This window comes from Maylandia zebra, linkage group LG3, assembly GCF_041146795.1.
Source record: "Maylandia zebra isolate NMK-2024a linkage group LG3, Mzebra_GT3a, whole genome shotgun sequence".
NCBI classification, from domain to species: Eukaryota; Metazoa; Chordata; class Actinopteri; order Cichliformes; family Cichlidae; genus Maylandia; species Maylandia zebra.
In genome coordinates, this window is record NC_135169.1 from 56739197 (window position 1) to 56764216 (window position 25020).

At 42.2% G+C, this 25020-nt stretch overlaps 1 long non-coding RNA gene across 1 annotated transcript; it reads left to right on the forward strand.

The window, feature by feature from the left end:
• Positions 1–23604: 23604 nt before the first annotated feature.
• On the forward strand, positions 23605–24792 carry LOC143416873 (uncharacterized). Its single transcript, XR_013097129.1, has 3 exons — positions 23605–23747; positions 24457–24562; positions 24656–24792. It is a non-coding gene; the product is annotated as an uncharacterized LOC143416873 (long non-coding RNA).
• Positions 24793–25020: the final 228 nt, after the last annotated feature.

Genomic DNA, 25020 nt, shown 5'->3' on the forward strand with positions numbered 1-25020 from the left:
ATAGCACATAACTGGCCTTTTAACTGGAGTAAGTGATTTGGAGTAAGAGCTTCTACATCATTGGGATCATCAGAAGAAGGTGTGATTGGGCGGTCATTCAGTATAGCCTCCACTTCACAAAAAACTGTATGCAAGGTTTCATAATCTAGTACTTGCTGGTTTGTGATAGAGTATAATATTCTCTTTATTTCTTGCACCAAGCGCTCCCATACTCCACCATGATGGGCCCCATAGGGCGGGCTAAAGGTCCACTTTATGCCGTCCTGTGCTAAACCTTTTTGGATTTTACTTTGGTTTAGCTCTAACATGGCTTGTTTTAACTCACGATTTGAGCTGACAAAGTTGGTTCCATTGTCTGACCGGATTTCTTTGACCTGTCCTCTGCGGCAGATGAATCTCCTGATGGCATTAATGCAGGAGCCTGTATCAAGAGAATGTGCCACCTCAAGGTGGACTGCACGACAGGTTAGGCATGTGAAGAGAACTCCATACCTCTTAACAAGACTCCTGCCTCTCTTTACTTCTATTGGTCCAAAATAATCAATACCAACATAAGTAAATGGTGGAAGATCAGCTGAGATTCTGTCAATAGGAAGATCAGACATTTTCTGCTCACCTGGCTTTTGCCGTTGTCTTTGACACACTATACAATCTTTGATTATTTTTCTAGCTGCTGAATTAGCATGAGGGATCCAGTATTGACAGCGAAGGGTTGAAAGCATGTGATTTCTTCCTCTGTGACCAATCTTTTCGTGAATATGCTGAAGAATAAGCTTTGAAACATGGCTTTCTTTTGGCAAAATTGCAGGATGTTTTGTTTCCTCAGGTAAATCCGCTTTGCTCAGTCTTCCACCCACTCTCAAGACACCATTAGCAACTACAGGATCAAGCTTATACAGATGACTTGACTTCCTTACAGTGCCAGAGTTTAGGGCAGTCATTTCATCAGCAAAATGTTTTCTCTGCACAAAACTCACTATAGCTTCCTCAGCCTTGGACAAATCCTCAGGTTTGAGCAGAGTGTTCCATTTATCCTCTTGCTTAACACACATTTGACTTCCACAGTGCGTGCCCAGCAACTTCTGTCTTTTCCTTGTTTGCAGTTTAAGTCTTTCTTTTACTTTCAGGATCCATGCCACACACCTTTTTAATTTTGTCCAGCTGGAGAAGTACAACAGCAGCTTAGTAGTGGGACACACATCTTCTTTCAGCACAGCTGCACACATCAGGCCCTCCCCTTTTATTTTTGGGTCAGCTTCCAAATGGACAGATACACAATTCATGCCTACAGGCCAGTGAACAACAGGTTTACTGAGAAATTCTGGACCACTGTTTTCCTTTTCCCATTCCTCCCGGTACTTTTGCAGCTTTTTTTTTTTTTTTTTTTTTTTTTTTTTTTCTTTCTTTCTCTGAGGGGAACAAACATTGCTGCTCTAATGCTGGGCTCACACTGTGCGATTTTTGGCCCATTTTGAGACTATTTTTGAGTCGTGCGACCGATTTGGTGATCGGCCCAATTTTGGCCTTCATCGTGTAGTATACGTGGGGTAACGAGAAGCGATTAACACCTCACGACCAGCTCCCGATCATCAATCGCTCGTGAGGGTGTCACCACAGGCGCTCACACTGCTCACGCGCAAACACGTAAACGTCGGTGAAAAAGACGGCGCAGCACGGTAGTGCAGCGTGTGATCTGGACACAAGCGACGGAGGCACAACTTGTAGAACTTTGGAAAGCTCATCTGAGCCTTTTCGATGTGGCATCACAAAATTATCACGACCACAACAACCGTGAAAATAGTTGGATTTACATTGCTGCTCAATCACAGCTGTCTGATCATGGTTTTCATTAGCAATTTAGCAAAGTTGATGGTGGTGGTGTGTCTGTGTGAGTGAAAGACAGAGAGAGCGACAGATTTTCTGTTATAACCTTCATTTTATGGAGGCACAGTGTGAGCACTCAGGTCGCATCAGAGCATCGGGCGGTATAGTGTGAGACCTGCATCGTGACCTACCAACTTCTAACCCCTGCGAGTCAATCGTGCAGTTTGAGCAGGAGCTGAATAACGTGACTGAAAAAATCGCACAGTGTCTGCCCAGCTTTAGGTGTACTGTCGTCCGAGTCTTGCACCGCAGTGTCTGTTTCCCTGTTGGCCATGCTTCTTGTTGTGGTCATCTGCTGTCTTCCGGTATTTTCTCCGTAAGCGACCTTTCCTCGACCAATGAGATAAGCGGTAATCTGAATTGTCATACTCGAATTGTCGTAAGTGTGCTGTCAGCTCATTGGTCACAAAGCAGGAGAGGGGCTGGGAATTATGTTTTCAGACAAAACGTTAATTCCATTAACATTTATAGACTACTTTTGATTCTCACTGTATTACGGGACAAAGTGCGTCCCTTATTAGCTCAATACGGGACGTGTACTTTTGTTTCTAAATACGGGACGATTCCGTTTTTTAAGGGACTGTTGGCAACCCTAGTCACATGTTTGACGAGTTGGGAGTGAGAACGTGTTGGCATGTCCTATTTTTACAAGAACATAAGCTGAAAACACTAAATGAAAATCCTTCATTGCTATTCTGGAGTATTAACCCTCTGGGGTCGCCGGACGGCCGGCGCGTCAAAATCACATGACCAATTTAAGACAACACAGCTACAAGATGCAGCGAGTCAGAGGCTGTATCCCAATTCAGAGTCTGCAGCCTTAAAGGACGCAGCCTCAACGATCCTCAAGGGCCGCGTACTCAAAGACCGCTAAGGCCGGAAGTGCAAGGCTTGTGAAATGGGACGGTCTAGCCTCCGTTGCGCTGCCTAGGTTGCCTAGCAACCATGATACTAACAGCTGGAAACGTGTCATACAGCTTTGTTTGACAGAAATGAAGGAGAAAATCTTTTGTTCATGTCAGGGTCCTGGGACTGGGCGACCCAGGATCCCTGAGCAGTTATGTATTATATTATTATTATTATTATTATTATTATATGTATTTTGGTATTGCTGCTGCTCTCCTCCATGATTGTAGATGTGAGTGTGTGTGTTTATGTCTGCGGGGATGCTTGGAGGATGGAGCTCAGCCACCTGCAGGCCTGAGGGGTGTGGCCCTGCGGAAGGACTGGCCACACCCGAAGCCACACACCTGCCGCTGATCAGGGCTCGTCGGGGGAGCTACTTAGGAGAGTCTTGGAGCTCCCACCGACGCGGGATCATTCCTTGAGACTCCACGTTAGTCGTCCCATTGAATTGAGTTAATGTGTGTAAGTGTATGCCCGCGGTTATTTGTGTCCTGACGGCTGCGTCTATTGTTTCCCGCAGGAGGAGCGTGGAAGGCACGAAGAGCAGCAAGCACCGGGGGGTGCTGACACGGGAGCGGAGAGCACAGAGACACGAACTATTCACGCAGAGACATGACACGGGAGTCTGGGAGAACACGGGGATTTATTGTTGTTTTTGTTCCACTCGGTAAATAAACACACTGTTTATACATAGAGCACCGCGCCTGGGTCCTCCTTTCCCCACATCCCCACGGTCTGCCAGCCAGACCGTGACAGTTCATTTGTTTGTGTCTACATGAGCTTTGATCATTCTCTGTAAGATTAAGCTCAGCTACTGAACGCCGTATATTTTAAAGTAAAGGCTTTAAAAGTTAGTACAAACGTCACTAATGTCACATAACTTTGCCGACATGTGGCCAACAGGAATGTTTTAATGTTCTTCGTTATTAAACATTTGCACATAAATAAGTGACATAATATTCAGTACTCATCTGCCTTTTTTTTTTTTTTTTTTTTTTTTCGGCAAAATTATCCACACCCACCGCCGCGCTATGCATTCTGGGATATGTTGGGCCACGAAGTCTACACTGCCACAGCCTTAAAATTCAGGGAAATGAAGGACTCATTTCAGGGCCGCATTTCGAGCAGCCTTTGAATTGGGACAGCCTTCGGCGCGCCGCTGCAGACGCTGGATTGGGATACAGCCATGGTCACACACTGCATGTGGTTTTAAAAGCAACATGTCTGTTCACCACAACAATGGAGATGTGTAATATTAGTGCAGCTACGGTTTGTTCTTGAACATCAGTTCTGTTTTCTACTTTGATCACTTAGACCAAAAAGTGTTGTTTTCAGATTCTTTCTTTTACATCTATAAAGCACCTGTTCATTTTTTATTACAATTAGTTTCACATGAATGTTAGTGTTTCCTTTATGATCTTTTAATGCTTACACTACACTGTACATGTCTGCATTAGAGACATTTCTCATCAACCATGCTGAATCCAGAGAACTGACAGATGAGCTCTGGCCACAGCACCAGGAGCGCTCTGGTAGGCAGCGCCCACTTCCTGCCTACTCTGAATGATTCTGAGGTTTTGTGGCACTGAGGTCTCCTGGCTGCATCGCCCCCCCCCCCCCCCCCCCCCCCCCCACCGGCCGCCTGGCACTCATGGTTTTTTGATGTGATGTCATCAATCTTCACATCCTTTTGCTTTCATGTTCATTTCTGACCTGTTTGTAAAAGGTTCTGTATGAATAAAGTTTCATATTCCCGTCGGATTGAAACAGTGGCCACAGTTAAAGTAAAAACAGCCTTTATTAGGAAACGATTAAAAACAGTGACTGATTCACACACCGACATAAGGAGCACACAGTTTAATACTGATTTCAAATCCATGCTTCAAACACGCTTCATTTTCTCCTCCACCATCTGCAGCAGCCGCTCAGAGTACATCTCCAGCAGAGACGCCGTCCTGCGGTCCTCCAGCTGACCGCAGGGGACGCTGCCACCTGACTCCCGCAGCACCTCCTGTATGTCATAGCGAACTATGTCAAACGCCTCCAGCATCACTGACGACACTTGGAGACGTCGCTGCGAGCCAGCGAGCCCCGGTGCAGAGAGCCCCCTCCGAGGAAACACTGGAGATATGACACAATAGGATATATAAAATGATAAAATAAATAAGAACGGGATACAATATACATATAAATAGAGTAAGAATAAAAAATGAATAAAAATAAAATCAATAAATATTCGGTAAAACCTAAATTAATAATAAAATAACAGGATAGAATAAATAAGCATAAAATAAATGAACGCTAAGTAAAAGCTAAATTAAAAAGGTGGTCTTGAGCCTGTTCTTACAAACATATACGTTCTCTGCGGCCCTGAGCTCCTCCGGCAGGCTGTTCCACAGACGAGGACCATACCACTGAAAAGCTGCCTCTCCGTGAGTATGTGTCCTGACTTTAGGGACAATCAAAAGGCCAGTGCCAGAGGACCTCAGGGCTCGCGAGGGTTCATATGGTAAAAGCAGATCTGAGAGATAAGAAGGCCCAAGACCATTAAGACATTTAAAAACCAATAAAAGAACTTTAAAATCGATCCTGAAACACACGGGGAGCCAGTGCAGTGATTCTAAAACCGGTGTAATATGGGCCCGCCCTCTGGTCTTCGTCAGCACACGAGCTGCCGAGTTTTGCAAAAGTTGTAAAGTTGAAATATTCTTCTTAGGAAGACCAGAGAGCAGGGCATTACAGTAATCAATGCAACTGGTAATAAAAGCATGCATCAGCATCTCCGTGTTGGCCCGAGAGAGAATAGGGCGGACTCTGGCTATATTTTTTAGATGATAAAATCCAATTTTGGTTACATGTTTAATATGTGGGATAAAACCAAGCTCAGAGTCAAAAATAACACCCAGGTTTTTCACTTGTAGCGAAGGACATAGTGAAAATGCCTGTAATTTAGACAAGAGTTTCTCTCTCTGAGCCTCGGGACCGATGATTAAGACTTCAGTTTTGTCCTGGTTAAGCTGTAAAAAGTTTTCTGCCATCCAAGATCTTATATCTAAAATACAGTTAAAAAGGGCATCCATTGGTCTGGTGTCATCAGGAGACACAGAGATGTACAGCTGCGTGTCATCAGCGTAACTGTGGAAGTTCACTCCATGCCTCCTGATGACACTGCCGAGAGGGAGCATATGCAAATTAAAAAGTACAGGGCCTAGAACCGACCCTTGAGGCACACCACATGTCATTTTATGGATCTTAGAGGAGCATGTATCCATACTCACCATAAAAGTTCTGTCTGAGAGATAGGAAGTGAACCAGTTATGTACAGCACCAGAGAGGCCCACCATGTGTTTCAATCTGTTTAAAAGAACACTGATTCCTGACGCCGTGGGGAGCTGGCACCGAAGTCTGTGCACAGCCCTTTTAGACGAGGAGAGAGTCCCAGGGCATGAATTCGAGTCTGGGCCGGTGACCAGGTCCACGGCGCTGGGATTCAGTCTGATGATCCGAACCGTCAGTGGGACGTCAGGGGTGAGAAACACTATTTTGGTATATAAAACGGCCGCAAAGATTTAAAAGTGACGTGATAAATTAGGTTGGGTTCGCCGAAAGGAGCTGAATTAGATTTAGGTTTTAGAGGTAGCCGAAATTATCTCGTGACAAATTAAGGACGGTTTCTCCACCGAAAGGAGGATAGAGCTCTATAAAATAAAAAGGGACTCCGCAGTTAAGGGCGTTGAGTGAATGGTTTCTCCACCAATGTTAAGGAGGAAAGAGCTCGCCGCGGTAAGGGGGATTATAGGCCTTAAAAAGAGTGTGAATGAGCGCATGCATGTGTGAGTGCCAGTAAGTGAACGCAGCAGCACAGAAGGAAACCTAAAGCGGTGTTAACGGAATTCTGTGACGTGTTGTGTACACGTAGCCTGGGTTTTGGTGTAAGTCGCGTTGCTTGCTGCAAACTGTGTAAGTCTGTCATGAAAGAGGATGAAACATACTGCAAAGTTTTTATTGGGCAGCACGTGGTGTGTAGATCGTTGACGAATGAAGTGTAATTGTGATCTAAGCAGAAGTGAGTGTGTTTGACGTCACGGTGTTTTTGTGCGCTGTGTAAAAGTAATTGCCTCTGATTGTGAGCGGTGATTCTGCAGGTCACCAGCTATTGTAGATATATATAAAAAAAAAAAAAAGTCATAGGAAAAAGGTTTTGTGTTGATCAGCCAAAAAACAACTACAATTTCATTTTCTGCTTTTAAGAAAGGACTGTTCACAAAAACACACACAGAGAGAGAGAGGGATGTGTGTTGATTAAGCAGTGATGAGAATAATGAACATGTCTTAGTTTGTCATTTTCAGATGAAAAGCAGACCTGAATCAATTTTCCACATGCAGCGGTCGGAAGAAAGTTATAGTTTAACATCATTGGAAACATGCAGGCCAAGTTTCTGGCTGACTTGTTTACAGCTTCATGTGTTTCTCAACCTCACAAGCTCTCACACCTCCCTGAAGACAAGGAATGCAGCTCCAAAGAGCAATAACATGGCAGATAAAGAGACAGCAGCAAAGTCCTGAGCAAAGAGTCCCAGCAAGTAGTAGCAATTAGGGCTGGGCCATATTATACCGTTCACGGTAATACCGGTATAATGTTAGGCAACGATAGGAAAATGAAATATCGCGATAGAATGGGAGTAAAACGCGCATGCGCAGTGCCTTTGTTTTCATACGCACATGGCCGATTGTTGAGTGAAACAGATGAACCAGAATTGGTTTGTAAAAATGGTGCAACTTCAGTGATGTGGAACTGGTTTGGTGTTTGTCCGTCAGATACACAACAAAGCACATTTCTTTGCAGAACATGCAAGCGGCCGTCGTTATTTTCGTATTTGTCAGACTAAGATGCTCTTAAATCTGGGAGTAATCTGGGTCCTAAACTCTGTATTCTTCAGGTCAAACGAACACTGCAGCATCACTGAGAGTTAAAAACTGTCTCAATTCTTTTATCTTTAATAAAACGATCAGCATTGCTGCTTTACCAGGTGTAACTATGAAGTTTAATTTCCAGGCATCCATGAAAACAAAAGTTATTACATTTAACGGAGTTAGAAGTTAGCAGGAAGCTAGCGGAAGTTAGCTCGCTAGTTTCGCTAGTTACCTAAGCATGATATTGCATGTTCTGACTGAGAGATTTCTGAAAAAATTCAAACGTACAGCTCTGCTATCACTTCCAACGTAAATGAAGACAGGAAGCTACACAGCAGTGACGTTTGTAGGGTTACTGAAGTTGGGCTAGCTGGTGATGTGATAATGATGTGCTACGTGATTGCTAGCGACACAGCTATGTTAGCATAACATAAACAGTGAAGCTGGAGGACGAACACTAACACTTTTCCACTTATAAAAGTTAACGTGAAGGTTCCTCATGGTTAGAGACAAATGCAATCGCATGGCAGGATACTGTAAATGGACCAAACTTCAGTCAGGAGAACAACTGAGATAATCCATCCACAATACGAGGTTAGTCTTTAATATACTGCAACAACATGGGAATAGAGCAGCTGCCAGAGAATTCAACATTAATGAATCAATGGTATAGAAGTGGAGGAAGCAAGAAGAATGAGTTTAATAAAGTTTGATTTATCTGACTGCTTTGTTTTGCTTAATGTGCCTTATAATCCCGTGCACCTTATGGTCCGAAAAATGCGTACTGCACACTGCAGTTTAATGTCGCAAAGCACCTCTTTTTAACTTCAGTGGATATTATACATGGTTATGCTCAGGATATGTCAGCACATTTCTACTGGAAATGCCTTTTGGTTAAACTTTCAGCAAGGAATTTGCATTTGCACTGTTACATTTTTATAAAGCTTTAATGTACATAAAAACCAGCTTCTTGTTTAAGTGAAAATAAATGGAAGCTTGTCTTTTTGCGCAAGTAATGTTGTGGAGTTGTATTTTGTCTCGCATCAATTATATCGTCAGTTATATCGTTATCGCAAATTTTCAAATATATATCGTGATAAATATTTTTGGCCATATCGCCCTGCTCTAGTAGCAATGTGGACAAACAGCATCAGAGAAGAAGAGCAAACCCATCATCCTGACTGATCGGATGAATGGCACTGTGTTTACAACAAGCTGCAACTTCACTGTGCATGTGAAGAAAACTTTTGAGGAGAACTGAGTAGACTGTTGGAGTTTGACATTTGCCACCTTTGGAGAAAAAGAGACAGTGGAACACAGGACAAAGCTGAAGGAGAACTGCAGGCTGTTGGACTGTTGAAGTGGGAGAGGACAACAGAGTGAGAGGACAACAGAGTGAGAGGAGTGGTGAGAACACATAGGAATTATTTAATGTGGGAAATCAAAATTTGGGTTAACAAACCTGGGAAAAACAAAACTGACTGCTTAAGTTGGAAAATTGTGAAGGAGTCTGAAACACTGCAAAAAAGAAACATATACAAAATCACACACAAGCAGAACATGCATTAACCCTACTAACACTTCCAAACACAAAATAACTCATGAAGATTAGACAACATCTTAAGCGTGAGTCTGTTTATCATCTTGTCCAAGTCACTTAGTGTGATGCAAAGACCAGTGGACTCAGCACATCAGTTAAGAAATGATCAAATAATAGTAGAGAAGTGTGTAGGAAAGGCAGCTTTAAGAACATGCCCTGCTGGAGACGCAGCTCCACAGACATGCATTAGACCTGCCTAATAACACAAACACACATGCAATGAAAATTAGCTTGTTATCTTTCATCAGTGTTAAAATAGTGTCAATTTAGCAGACACTTGTTATCAAATACTGAATTTATCCAATGCAAAAAAATTGACTCTCTAGGTTGCAGGACAACAATTTAACTTTTGTGGGAAAAAGATCCTGGTTTGACCAACCAGTGATCAGACAATAAATTTAGTTAATATAGTAAATTGGGAGAAGCTTCCTGCTTGATTGATGCAGCACAAGTAATTTACTGTATGAGGGAAATTCTATTTTTGTGATACTATTTTGAACATGCTTTTCTGTTGTCCTGTCAACTTAGTGGGTTAATAGCTGATATGCAAATTAGTTGATCGGTCTTAGATTAATGAAAGGTGATTGAATTCTAGCACGAGTGAATGAGATGTGTTGGAGTTTGTTGTGTGTTGAGTGGAGACTCTAAAACACTGAGTTTCCTGTTTTGATGTGCGAGTGAATCCTGTATTTAGATACACAACTCTGAATACATCAGAACAAACTTCTTTTGTGAAGTGCATGACAGCATGTCACATGTTTTATGATGAAGGGAAAAAAGGAAAACTGAATAAAATAGATCTGTGGGTTAGATGAGTGAAGAGCACAGACCTGGGCCCTGTTTCAGGAAGCCGGTTTAGTGGAAAAACTGAGTAAGTATACCCTGAGTTAACGAAAACTCTGGGTTTTCGGTTTCACAAAGCGAGTTCAGATGAAGCCTCAGTGAGTCACTATGACGACACACTCCGTGAAGCTAACCTGCCCCCTAGCAGGTTTACTACAACTAACCCTGACTGTCTCCGCCCCTTTGTCGGAAACCTGACAGTAGGAAGTGTCGGACATGGCGTGTCCCTTCCTTGAAGAGCCAGTAGATCGTGAAGCCCAAATTCTCCACAGAGCTCTCCGCCGGGAGAGAGTGATTAGAGCGAGTTTGGACATTTTATCATTTCCTGATGATTTTCTGTGTGAACGTCACCGGTTCTCAGCACAATCTATAAGTTATTTGAATAACATCCTCAGGCCTAATATTACGCATGTAACACATCGCGGACATGCTCTCAGTTCATTACATATTATTTGTATTGCACTTCGGTTTTTTGCAAACGGGAGCTTTCTGTATAATATTGGTGACGCTGAGCACGTTTCCAAGGCTACCGTCTGTCGGGCAGTCAGGAATGTTACAGTTGCACTGAAACGTCTCCTGCACTCGTCTGTGGTGTTCCCCGGTCATAGACCCACAAGATTTATCAAAGAGGGATGCCACAAAATTGCAGGTATCAGGATGACCAAAACTTAATGTATGATGTGGTGATACTTGCACTACTACTTAAATTTTACATTTATTTTCAGGGTTCCCAGGCGTGTATAGATGGCACTCACAATCATTGCTCCTTCAGTAAATGAAGGAGACTATGTGAACAGGAAGTCTTTCCACAGCATTAATGTGCAGGTACATAGTTCCCTGTAGCATTTCAAACTAACAAATTATTTCATTATAGTAATGGATGCTAATTTGTGTTCTCTGCACTGTGAAGATCATATATGATGCTGCCAACATTATCACAAATGTGGAAGCCAAGTGGCCAGGCTCTGTCCATGACTCACAAATATTCCGTGAATGTACACTGAGCACAAAATTTGGACATGGTGAGTTGAGAATACTTTAAAATATATAAAGACCAATTGCTTCAGGGACATTTGAACTGAAGTGTATCCTTCTGTCTTAGGAGAGTTCACTGGCTACTTGCTTGGTGATAGGGGGTATCCATGTTTACCCTATTTGCTTACCCCTTACCCTGACCCTGAACCGGGCCCACAGCAGCGATATAATCTGGCTAATTGCAGGACAAGAGCCAGAATTGAAATGACTATCGGAATGCTTAAGGCCCGGTTCCAGTGCCTGCAAAGACTCAGGGTCACCCCAGAAAGGGCATGTGACATTATTGTGGCATGTGTGATTCTTCACAACATTGCCACAATTAGAGGAGAACACTGTCCTTCTGAACCAAACATCAGCAGTGATCCAAACCATGAACATCCTGACCCTCCCACGGACATACAAGATGGAAGCGCAGTCAGAGACACCATATGTCACAATCATTTCCTTTGACCCATCACCTCAACATGTTGAAAGAAGAATAAACAGATTTTCTGTTCAACTGGCTTTATTGGTCGCCTGTATTTCCTGTACACAAAGTATTAAAAGATGTAAACCTCATAAAGTGTCTCTGTTGCTTCCTCCTCTGTAACAGCTGTCAATGTTTCTTCATTATTTTCCTGTAGTAAAGAAATAAACAACATTGCTGTTCTACTGTGAACTCATATAATCTGTGGAGTATTAAGAGTACTCACAACTGCATGTTGGTCTGGCTCAACAGGAGGCTGCACCAGATGCAGTACACCATCACCATCAACTGATAGAATATGAGGTTTATACAGGTCACTTATAACTTACAAGGGACCAAATGGCAATTAACAAACATACCAAGCACCTTACACTTCATTGTCATTATGCTCTCAAAGACAACCAAGACTGAGGGAAGGCAAAATCAGTAGGAAAATAACTTCACTACAAAATAATCCATTATGGTAAAGAGTTTATCAAATGAATGAGTAGCACTGCAAAGGTGACTGTGAAGAAAGGATGTATGCACATCATGTATTATTTTGAATTTACCCCCTATGTAGGCACTTGTGTCTTGCGGGGTTATTGACTCAGAGGATGTCCCCGCAGAGATGCCTTCGGCCACAGGGCGCCCACTGTTTTGGCTGAGGGCCAACTGCTCAGCCTCTGTGAGTGGTGGTGGTGGAGGACCCCCACCTGTTTTTTGGGCCTCCGCTTTTTTTCTGTTGGCTATAACGGGCCACATTTGAGCATACAGAGTAAGCAAATATGTACTTGTAATGTGCTCAGATAATTTCAATAAGTGCTTACAGAAAGAAAATTAATGTAGCCTCTAACTGTAATTGATTTACATGGGACAAACAGACCAAGCACTATGGCTCATAATACAATTACACCTTACCTGTTTGGACTATATTTTTATATTTCATTTTTACTTGCTGCCAGGAACATTTGGGGCCTGTTGGGTTGCACCTGCGCTCACATCACGTCACAAAATAAAATGTGTAAAATAACAAATAAAATAACATATGATTAAAATAACGGAAATCCCTAGATCAATGTTTATATTAACACTCACGCATTGACTCTGTCGGCTATGTTTTGCCATGCATGCTCCCTTTCTTTTGCAGCTGAGGCTGTGTTACTTTTTTTCTGAGAAATTTGCATGTTATCGGCATATGCTGCCATCAGAATTTCGGCCTCAAGCGCTGTAAAATACATTGACCGCGCCTTCTTTCCCTCCGTCTCCATGGTGACTCGCTTAATCTGTGCTCCGCTTATCAGGGCTTTATGTATCCTCATCCGCGCGCTTCACTTGGGGTTAAAGCAACTCCGCGTTGATTGAACTACTTGTTATCAGCCTTTCTGAAACCGAATATTCCGAGTTGGACAGTTCGGGGTTACTCAACCCTGCGTATCGTTTTTCACTCTGAGTTTTCTAAACCGGCTTCCTGAAACAGGGCCCTGGTGATTAAACTCATAAGTTAATATGACATTAGGGTTATGTTGTGTGTTGTGCAGCTGATGGTTGGTTTGGAGTGAATCTAGCTGATGATTCTTCTCCTGTTGTGAAGTTGATGAGGAGTTTGTGTCATGACTTAACAAGGCCTTTTTATTTTGATACTTTCACAGTGCACTGAAAGTTTGGTTTGATAATCTGTTATTTTTCATTTTTGAACAGGCACTGATTCTGTTTGTCAATTTCTTTTCTTTAAGCAGATCTGCACGTCGGGAATTGAAAGTGCTATACGACCGGTCGAGAAAGCCGTTACAAGTGAGTTTTCTCCACATTAAAATGGGCTCTGGAGAAAGCCACTTATTGGGACAATATTAAATGAAAGTCCCGGCCTAAAAAGGATTCAGCGATGTAATCCGATCTAAAGTTCTTTTTTCTTTTTGAGATGACGTCATTTTGCTGGAAGTGGAAACTAAATGCGACAATCGATTCCACTATCAGCAAAGAAAGAAAGAATGAATGTATGAATGAGTGAGTGAAAGGAAAGAAAACTGACTGACTGGTAAAAGAAACTGTGAGAAAGTGTGTACACACCTGCGCAGCGCTAACATTTGCATTTTCTTTTCTACAGCATTACAGTTCTTCATGTGGTTTGATCACATGATTTATACCAGGACAACTGGTTGATGTTTTTTCCTACTACAGGATTTCTGGGTTTATGTGTGAAGAAACTGTGTTTACAGGTTATGAGTTGGTGATGCTGTTGCACTGTGTTTTTGGGAAAATGTGAAGGTTACTTTGATGATGTGAATAACATTCTGTCCACGGCTATGGATGGTTGACTTTATAGTGTTTTTATGGCACCTCTGGAACTTGTCGACCTGCGTCTGACCACGGTCAATGTGTATTGCTAATGTTTGTTTTTTCTAAGCGAATGTATGGAGGATTCAGCAGAAGCGGACAAGTGACATGAGAAAACAAATAAGAGATGCAGTGTTTATGGAATAGTTTAAAATGGAGCTCATCTGCTGGCCACTTTTGAGCTCCTAGTAATATGAGTGGAGTGACTTTGCTTAAGAGAAGTCACCGATTACATTAATGTTAACTGAGTACATGGGATGATCCATGTCTGAGGCAAATTAGGGTAATAGTTGTAATTTACTGATTTGAGAAAACCTGTACATGACACTTGTCTTGCTGATGTTGAATGCTTTATTACTCTTATGATATAATTGTTTATAAGTGTGAAGTTTCATTTCATTTCTAGATCTTGCTTTCCAGGCCATGATGGTGTGTATGCAGGCTCCTGGCGGAGCCAGTTTTATTATGCGAATTTAATATACAAAACACACTAACATCTTTTATTGCAGGATTATAAGTCCAGGGTGGTGCTGCTCCAGAGGAGCAGATGCCCTGATGTTACCTGGGATATGATCTATTTAACTTTTTCTTTAAGACAGGAATCTGGTTTTGATGAGTTGACTCATGGAAGTGTCCATGAGTCAAGAGGAGGGATCCAGGATTAACATGAAACAATGAATTAACATTAAATTTTGTTTTATATGATTTTTGCAGCGATTTGTGTGATTAACAGTTCATTCAACGGGTATTAAACCTATGCAAGTGGTGCATCCAGTTTCAGATGAGGCTTTGATGTCCTATAAGTGAAGTTCACTGAACTAAAGAATGTGGTTTGATGATTGTTGACATGCTCTCCAAATAGAAGTTTTTCTGAAATACAGGTGCAGCAGTAATCTCCTGGGAAATCTTCAGAGGCCCAGTGAGAAGCGAGAAACATTCCAGGCATAGCTGACAGCACCAGGCAGTGGTTGAGGTCAAAGGTCAAGCTGGTTGGGGCCCATCATGAGATCAGACTTTGGAGCCACAGCAAGGACCATGAAACTGCGTTGGAATGAGAGCTGTGCCAAAGGGGATTTCCAGAGGCCAACAGAGGAGATTGTGGACAACAGACGAGCACCTGAAGGATGAGGGGAGCGTGCCAAGCTCCATCGACAGCGCAGAGGGAATCTAAGGATGGCATCATGATTCTGTGAAAGCACAGGAACCAGAAGCTATGGTGGTGATGACAGCAGTTTCCTATGAACATCACCTAATGCTGTGTCACTATACTGAGCATACGATGGCACACTGAAGACTGCTGGGATCATAACAGCAGTAAAATAACTGGACCCAGCACCCCCAAGACAGCACATTAGAGAAATCTCACACTTGGTTGTTTCAGTGGTGAGGGGGGAGTGCTGATTGAGCCCCCGTAGGGTAAGCTCGCACTTCAACCTCCAGCCTCTGATCAACTCTAGGGCAACCAAGTGCGAGGTGTGACGGATCTGTGTGCAACCATGGGGAGGTGGACCCTCTTGGTTACCTTGACTACGATGCTCACCCTTACAGGACTTCAGCTGAACCAGGAGGCAGGCAGAAGAGATGGACACACGACAACTCTCACCTAAGGGACATGACGCAAGATCACATTCATCCATGGATGAATAATGCCTGGTACCGTTATATCCACGACAGAACAAAGGCAGAATCGGCAAATACAGACTGTTATGTCTGTTCTCATATGCCCAGCACGTCGACACACCCCACATTATATGGCGAATATATGAACAACACTCAAGCAAAGTGTGCAGCCAGCTTTGCTGGCATTGGATTCCAACACAGCCGAATCATCATCGACGATAAAATCTCACACGCTGTTGGACTTAGTAATAGAACATGTGATCAACTCTTTTGGATCGACTTCAATGTGACAAATCGGAATATCTCTATCCATTTCCCAGTGTTCCTGGACCAAGTGCCAGGAAAGAACCACTCCATGTGTTACCAGCAAGAGAAAGGTAACAGACCCCTTGGAGACACCACAAACTGTGTCCAAACTGCAGGCCACGGAGAGGGCGCACCTGTGAACATGAGTGGACCCTCTAACGGCACGTACTGGGTGCAAGGAATGGCCTGGTTATGTGGACAACGGGCATATTTCATACTGCCCCCAGACTGGACAGGGACATGTGCTCCTATATTCCTGTCAGACCACACCTTCAGGTTGACTGCAGTGAACACCACTTCTACAGTACGCCGGGGAAAAAAAAAAAAAAAGATTAGCGATTCCTAAACTTCAAGCACATGACCCGATATGGGGAGGCGACGTGCCCAAGGAATTCAAGTTATGGACTACTGGACAGAAAGTACTCCATTCATTGTTCCCCTGGGTGGGAGCTGGAAAAAACATGCTGAGAATTGAAACTCTGGATTACCGGTTTGGACTTTTCCTGAACGCTTCATGTAAGATCAACGAACAGCAGAACCAGGAAATCGATGCATTACGGATTACAGCGATGCAACATCAAATAGAATCTGGACATGATATTAGCAGAGAGAGGGGGACTCTGCGTCCTCTTCAACAACACATGCTGCACTTACATACCAGACGATGTACACTCATTAAACATGACTGACGCCTTGAATGTTTTGAGACAGATCCAACAGGCTCAAAATCAGGACTATGTAAGTGATACAAGTGACTGGTTTTCTTGGCTTTACACTGGCTCCTGGTTACAGGTGCTAAAAAGACTACTCATCGGAGTTGGGATATTTTTACTTTTATTTTGTGTCTTTGTAACGTGTATATTGCCATGCCTAAAACTTATGATTAACCGCATAATATTTTCTACTGTTGCTGCATATACAGCTGTGACAAATGATGATGATAACTTTGGCCTGTTGGAACATGAAGACTTTGTGTGTGATCTTTAGCAGGCTGCAAGCTTGGTGTGCATCCCAGGAATGCACCCCCACGTCCTGGGAGCATGAGAGCTCGTACCTTGCCTTATTGTTTTACGGTAGGATTAACGTAGCTATGTCTGTTTTAGTTTAAGTGCCTTCTTTACATATAGATGAACTGCTGGACTTCCTCACTGTGTTATCCAGGGTGAGGGGGGGGGGGGGGGGGGGGGGTCACCCTTCTCCTGACCAAGGATGTACCTTTTGTGCTTTATGACCCTTTGATCAGCAACACACACACACACACACACACACACACACACACACACACACACACACACACACACACAGGAACTATAAATAAAGACTGGGGCAGTCTCTGAGTGTGAGTCTCTGAGCCCTCACTCTCGTGCGAGAGCTCAGAGCTGCCCTTGCTAAGCAACAAGTAAAACTGCCTGTGTTTCTCTTCTCTGAAGTCTTTACTGAAGAAGTGTTTTATAATATTTTCCCTAACAGAACCTTTAGGAGAGCCGTCTCTGTGCTGTGGTTCACCCTAAATCCAGACTGGAATATCTCCAGGATCTGTCTATCATTCAGAAAATCAGTAATCTGAGTAAAAACAAGTTTTTCTAAGATTTTACTTAAAAATGGTAAGTTGGATACAGGTCTGTAGTTATTAAAATCATTACAATCCAAATTGCTCTTCTTCAGAAGGGGCCTCACCACCGCCGTTTTAAAGGCAGCAGGGAAGACACCCAACTGAAGAGAGCAATTCATCATGTATAAAAGCTCAGCCTCAAAAAATCCATAAAGTGTTTTAAAGAGTGAAGAAGGGATTGGATCTAAAAGACATGTGGTGGGTCTCACTGTGGAGAAAACTTTCTGAAGGTTCTCAGCATTAACCAGGACAAAGCTGTCCAGTGTCTCCTCGGGTACAATCGAGCCCTCAGATGTGTTTACAAACGTATCGCGATTAGATAAAATATCAGATCTGATGGCGCTGACCTTTCCCCTGAAGTGGTCTGCAAACTGCTCACAGAGTGAGTCTGTGGGGCTTCTATGGGAGCTGTTAAAATCAGGGTTAAATAAATGATCTATAGTGGAAAAGAGGAGCTTGGGATTATTTTTGTTATTACTGATTATTTTGGCGAAGTATGAATTTCTTGAGTTCCTTAATGTATTATTGTACAATTTAAGTTGCTCGCAAAATATTTGATGGTTGATAGTATTTTTATTTTTCCTCCATCTCCTTTCTGCTGCCCTGCAATTTCTTTTGAGTTTTTTGACTTCTTCGTTTCTCCAGGGTGATGCGTGTTTTTGGTGGTGAGTGGAGCAACGGAGTCAAGGCTTTTCTTCAGTTTGCTGTTAAAATGATTAAAAATCAAATCGCAGGGTGCAGGTAAAATCACAGGGGGGCATTCGTCTAAAACCCTGGTAAAATTTGCAGCCACTTCAGAGGTTAGATAGTGCCTCCTCACAGTTCGCACCGAGGTCTCCCGCTGAATAAAACCGGTGATGTTAAAAAACACACAGTAGTGGTCAGAGACAGCCAAGTCAACAACAGAGGACACGCTGGTGGACAGCCCATGGGTGATGACCAGATCCAGAGTGTGTCCTCTGTTGTGAGTCGGCTGTGTGACGTGCTGGGTAAAATCCAAACAGTGAAGAATGTTTAAGAATTCTTTTGATGCAGGGTCAGAAGGATTATCTATGTGCAGGTTAAAATCACCGGTTAAAATTATCATATTATATTTTGAATGTATGTTTGTTAAAAATTCTGAGAATTCCTTGATAAAAGCAGCGCTGTCTTTAGGTGGTCTATAAATTGTGACAGATAAAACTGGAGGGCTGCTGAAAACAATAGCATGGAATTCAAAAGTGGTAAAATGATCAAATAAAATTTGTTTGGAGGTGAGTGTGTTGTTGGCCAAAGATGCAGTCCCACCACTTCTCTTACCACTTCTAATAGAAAAAGAGAAATTAAAATTTGGTGGGGAGGCCTCAGTGAGAACAACTGGGCCTTCAGAAGGACATTTATCCCTCTAAAGAAGGACTTAGACTACGATTTAATATGAATGAGAACATGTTCATAAATGGATGCAATCAAAGATTTCATCAATCCCTGATTTAGAGACAACAGAACATTTGGTTTGATTTCACAAGATAAGAATGACGACTGAGTTGGAAGATTGTTTTACGTTTAGTCAAATCTTTCATACATAAAGTCGGATTACAAAATCATCCCCTAAATTTGTTGTTTTATTCAAGGAATTGAAATTATAGAGAAAATCTGTGAAATGACTTAAAGAAAACAAACCACAAAAACTCTATGATGCTCTAAACCCCCTGGTTTAGGTCGGCAACCTTTCTGATGATGAGTGCATCTAAAATTTCCTCAGAAGTCAATGTGCCATATGATTGCATTAGCAATAAATGACACACTATATAGAACCACTTCATAGGATTATATTTGTGCGCAGATGTTGGCAGCTATCAGCAAATAGTTATCAGCTATTTTGAAACAAAAAAGACTTTTTATCCATAACAGCAAATGAACTGTACAACAGAAAATACAAATGCTATTTATGGTCTCCTCACAACAATGATAAGAAAAAATAAACTGGGCCAATATGGCATGTTTGTTAATACAGGGACACACATGTTAATGTGATCTCTGGTCTCCCACTCAGAGACACAGGTCTCCGAGTGTCCAGCATTCAGACCTGAGGACTCTCTTCATGTGAGAGAAAATCTGCTCACACAGATATTAGAGCCAAATACTGTCAATAAGGCCTCTGCAATGTTCTGAAGACAGTTAAACCTGTCAGGTAGTGATGTCCAGCAGGTGAACATGCAGCTCCATGAACACGCACAGCTGTGGATTCCAGCTGCGTTTGTAGTTCTGCAAACTTTGAAGAGTCGAGTCGAGAGTCGAGCTTTTCAGTTCAATCAGCTGCATTTCGATGTCCTCTGAGTCCAGCCAGTTAATGCGACACAAATCCAGCTGCTCATTAAAGCTTTCTGGTTTGATCAGAAAAGAAAACATTGGTCCAAACACCTGAAAGTCCCAAAAACACATTGTGAATTCTGTCTCGAGTATCCGGATGTATCCGAGTATTTACGTCATCAGGAAATGATAAGATGTCCAAACGCGCTCTAATCACTCTCTCCCGGCGGAGAGCTCTGCGGAGAATTTGGGCTTCAACATCTACTGGCTCTTCAAGGAAGGGGCACGCCATGTCTGACACTTCCTACAGTCAGGTTTCCGACAAAGAGGCGGAGAACGTCAAGGTTAGTTGAAGTAAACCTGTTAGGGGGCAGGTTAGCTTCACGGAGTGTGTCGTCATAGTAACTCACTCAGGATTAATCTAAACTCGCTTTGTGAAACCGAAAACCCAGAGTTTTCGTTAACTCAGGGTATACTTACTCAGAGTTTGCCCTAAACCGGCTTCCTGAAATAGGGCCCAGGTCCTTGAAGGGTAATCTCTATATAAATATCCGATAGCAGTTAGGTCCCCTTACTTTCAGCAGCTGTTGAAAGGAAAAAGTTGTGGTATATGTGGTATATTATTACTTTAGGATTAGTTTAACACAACGTCAGGGCTGACCCGGGACCATTGCTGTGAGTCACAGTGCGCAGCATAAAAGTCCTTTCACATCGGATGCAGGATGTGCTGCTAATGCTAACTAAAAGCAAAGGATCCAGAATTTGTTGCTGGCTGCTGAGCTCTGTGGGTTTTTGCAGCAGCTCTACCTGTACTAGATGCACCTGCTCCTTGTCGTTTTTATCTCTGACTTTATGTGAACTACAAGAGTTTGTGGGGGGGTTTTGCTAGTTCTTCAAATGTTCAATAAAAACATGTATGCTAATTCATAACGAAGAAAGCTTTGTAATGAAGACTGTCATTTTCAAAACACTGCCCCCCTGCGTCCGCAGCGCTGTTGAAAAGGCTGTGGAAGTCCCTGTATTAAACACGTAGTCCTGTGACACAAAAATCACCAAACTCGGACGAACACAGACTGTTTTCCTTCGTGGTGATGAAGGAAAACGCTGGGTTGGCATGTAAAAGGGCATTTATTCTAGTGATGGGTCGTTCGCGAACGAAATGGCTCTTAGATCCGACTCTTTGAAGTGAACGACGAGAGCCGGCTCCTTATCGCGAGCCGTCACGTGTTTTTTTTTTTTTTTCTCTTTTCTTTCTCTCAACCTCTCTCTCGCACTTTTTTTCCGCTTCACTCTGCACGCGAGTCTTGTGCTTTATGCTGAGAGGAGGGGGGAGGGGCGGTAGTTACACTCGCAGTAGCACAGGAACAGAGCCAGAGGGCGAGACAGAGAAAGAGAGCCAGGGACAACAACATCACATTAGAAAGGTATAGTAATCATCCACAACTATTTTCAGTTGCAGATGATAAAGGATTCAGAAAGTTTATTCATCCAGGCCCATATGACAGAGAATATGCATCTTCTTTTTGTTTTCATATTACAATTTATATTTAATTGTGTTGTGGTTTGCAGTGTTTTGTGTTGTTTCACTTTAAATTTGTAAAAGGAAAAAGCTGAAAATTGAAATAGTTAAAAGTTGAAATGTGAATAGTTGATTTTTGTATTATATGATTTATTTATTAAATTTTTTGTGGAGTGAATAAACAAAAGTATATTTACGGTGGCCCCTACAGACAAAGCACAAACTCTGAAGCACATACAAACCCTGAAGCACGTACAAACTCCAAAACACGTAAAAACACGTAAAAACTCAGAAGCACATAAAAACTCAAAACACGTACAAAAGACAACAGAAGTGCTCCAGGATGCTGGGCGCAGTGTGTAGCGTTTGTTATCTTGTGGCTACACAAGCCAGCAAGTACCAACGACTGGATTTGGTGTGTGGTAATAACAGGTAAATGAACTTTTTTTAAAATTATTTGAATATATATGAGTGCCTGTGTATAAATACACAAACAAAATACACACATGCTTTCAATTGTGTAATTTAAGTGATCTAGTAGCTCTGCTTTGGAAGTTCAGTTCATGCTAGAAATGTGTTTTATATTTATATATAAACATATATAAATAAAACCACTTTTTTTTTACGTTAGTAATTCCTTTTGTGCACAGTTTTATAGTATTGTTAATAATAAATTAATTAAAGCAACAAAACAACCTGAAGAGCCGGTTCGGAGCTCTTTTTAGTGAGCCGAACCGAAAGAGCCGGATCTCTAAAAAGAGCCGGAAATCCCATCACTAATTTATTTCCTTCAAAGACCTGCAGTTAAAAAAAAAGCGCCCCTCGACAGCCAAACCCATCTGTTCTCTGATTGGATTGTTACATTTGTGATTGACATGACATTGACCAATCAGATGAAAGGAAGAAAAATAGGGTCAAAATTCGTGGTTGTAACTTGCAGGGGTTTTTTTCTAAGTCCACACACAAATCTTTTTTACGCACACACAAATGTTTTTTACACATACAAATCTTTTTTACACACACAAATCTTTTTTTACGCACGCACAAATCTTTTTTACACACACAAATCTTTTTTACACATACAAATTTTTTTTTTACACATACAAATCTTTTTTACGCACGCACAAATCTTTTTTTACGCAGGCACAAATCTTTTTTTACACATACAAATCTTTTTTACAAGTACAAAACCGATTTACAAGTACAAAATATTTATGACCACATTTTGAGCCCATACATTTTTGCATAGACTTTTGTGGAATATGGAGACACTCCTGGCATTATATGAGCAAAGTGAGACTCATTTTTTAGGGTTGGTGCAGATGAGTGTGAAGATCCAAACAATCCCTGTCAGTGATGGAGAAGCTTTGATGAAAATATTTGGTAAAAAGTTCACCAGCATGAAGGAAATGAAGTTTCAAACTTTCCTTAGGAGGAGCCCAGCACGCCTGCTTAAAGAATAGTAAGTGTGGCGATGTGGATGCTTGCAGCGAATGCTGTTTAAAGGCCATCCTGCTACACATGAAACACATCAGAGTCATAGGCTACGTTCACACTGCAGGTCTTAATGCTCAATTCCGATTTTTTGATCAAATCCGATTTTTATGTGGGCTTGTTCACACTACAAATAAAATGCGACTTCAAACGTGCTGTAGTGTGAACGGTTCACGGCCCTCAAAGCGACCCGCATGCGCAAAAGAAGACATCACGCACAACACGCTCTGTTTACGGAAGTAAAAATGGCGGCTACAGAGCGAGTAGGTGTTGTTGCAGCAGTTTATCAATTTATGCACAGTCATAACCGACAAAATCTTGACAAATTAATCAGAGAAAGGAGGACACTGAGAAAAAAGAGAGTCCGTGCTTTAACAATGGCCTTGTTTGGAGCAGTGGCTGCTACCTCCGTGCAGAGGTATATATGGACACGGAGTCGGAACCAGGAGTGGTGGGATTGGGATGTGAGAGGCTTCACTGACACGGAGTTCATCCACAATTTCAGGATGTCAAGACAAACACTTGAATACCTCTGTCAGCGCCTTTCAGCTAGAATGCTTAGACAGGATACTCATCTCCGCCAATCCATACCTGTGAGCAAGCGCGTTGGAATCGGGCTGTATTGGCTGGCAACAGGCGCATGTTATCGGACCATGTCAAACCTGTTCGGAGTTGCCAAATCTACAGTTTGTTCCATCGTCCATGAATTCTGCTTTGCGGTCCGCTATGTCCTCATGCCTGAGTACATTAAATGGCCTCGAGGAGATGACCTGATACAAGTTATTGAAGGCTTCAGACAGCGATGGGGGTTCCCACAGTGTGCCGGAGCAATAGATGGGAGTCACATTCCCATCACTGCTCCTGAGGACAATCACTGTGATTATTTTAACCGCAAAGGCTGGCACTCTGTCCTCCTTCAGGGCGTCGTCGACCATCAATTCTGGTAAGCATACTATGATCTACTAATTATGAAAAAATTGAAAGGGAAAAAAAACATGCATTTGAATGGCTCAAACATATATACAGAGCTGGACAAAAAGTAGTCACCTAAAGAATTATGCAAGTAACTGTTTGATCAGAAGTGTGATGAACATTTTGTGTTTTCCTTCAGTCTCTCTGTTTTCTCCTAATTACCCACATCTTTCCTGCTTCCAGTAATTGGTATCCCTATGCATTTTAACTCACTTTACTTGTATTGTTTTTTATGTAACATATTTTTAAATGATTACTATTAAACAAATGAGTGATCCTTTATAAATTGTCATAAGTAATCAACTGTGGCTCAATATAGTAGTGAACTGTTACTTTTACAAGTAAAACTACTCTTAAAAGGTAAAACTTATACTACCCACCTCACAGATTTCATATATTTTATTAAAATATATTGCATTTTCTGTCACCCATACCCAGACCAAAAAGTATTGTTTGACTGATGGCCCGTAATATAAAGACTTGTTTTGGACTTTACGTTTCGCAATTTTGCCTTAAGTTATGAATTTATTTTGCTGTTTACATATCTCCTGATAATTATCCTTATTGCTGTTTTAGAGAAGATCAGTGCTTCAAAGGATAGTTGCAGACATCTGTCAGAATCTGCAGATTTACAGTAGAAATAAAATGTTCACGTTTCCCAAACGTTGTCTTCCCAACAGTTTCACTAACATCTACACTGGATGGCCAGGAAGCGTCCACGATGCCAGGGTTCTCAAGAATTCTGAGATATACACAATGGCAGAGAGAGGGGAGCTATTTCCACCAGTCAGTATCTTTGAACACAGTGAATTGTAATTAAAATTGTTTTACCATTCTTCCTTGTTGATATATGTCACCTTGTATTCACATAATCTTTAGGTTACAGAAGAAATCATGGGTGTTGAAGTTCCAGTCATGCTGCTCGGTGACCCTGCATATCCCCTGCGAAGCTGGCTGCTGAAGGGATATGCAGATACAGGAACCCTAACTGAAGAACAACAATACTTCAACCAGAGACACAGCAGAGCCAGGATGACAGTGGAGTGTGCATTTGGCCGACTTAAGGGTCGGTGGAGGTGCCTTGGGAAACGTCTTGATGTGGACATCCACACTGTTCCCACAATAATAGCTGCATGCTGCACACTCCACAATGTGTGTGAAAAACATGGTGAAGCTTACAATGAAACTGATAAAACTGATCTGCGTGATTCTAGAGGTACCGAAGGAGGCATCTTACCAGATGT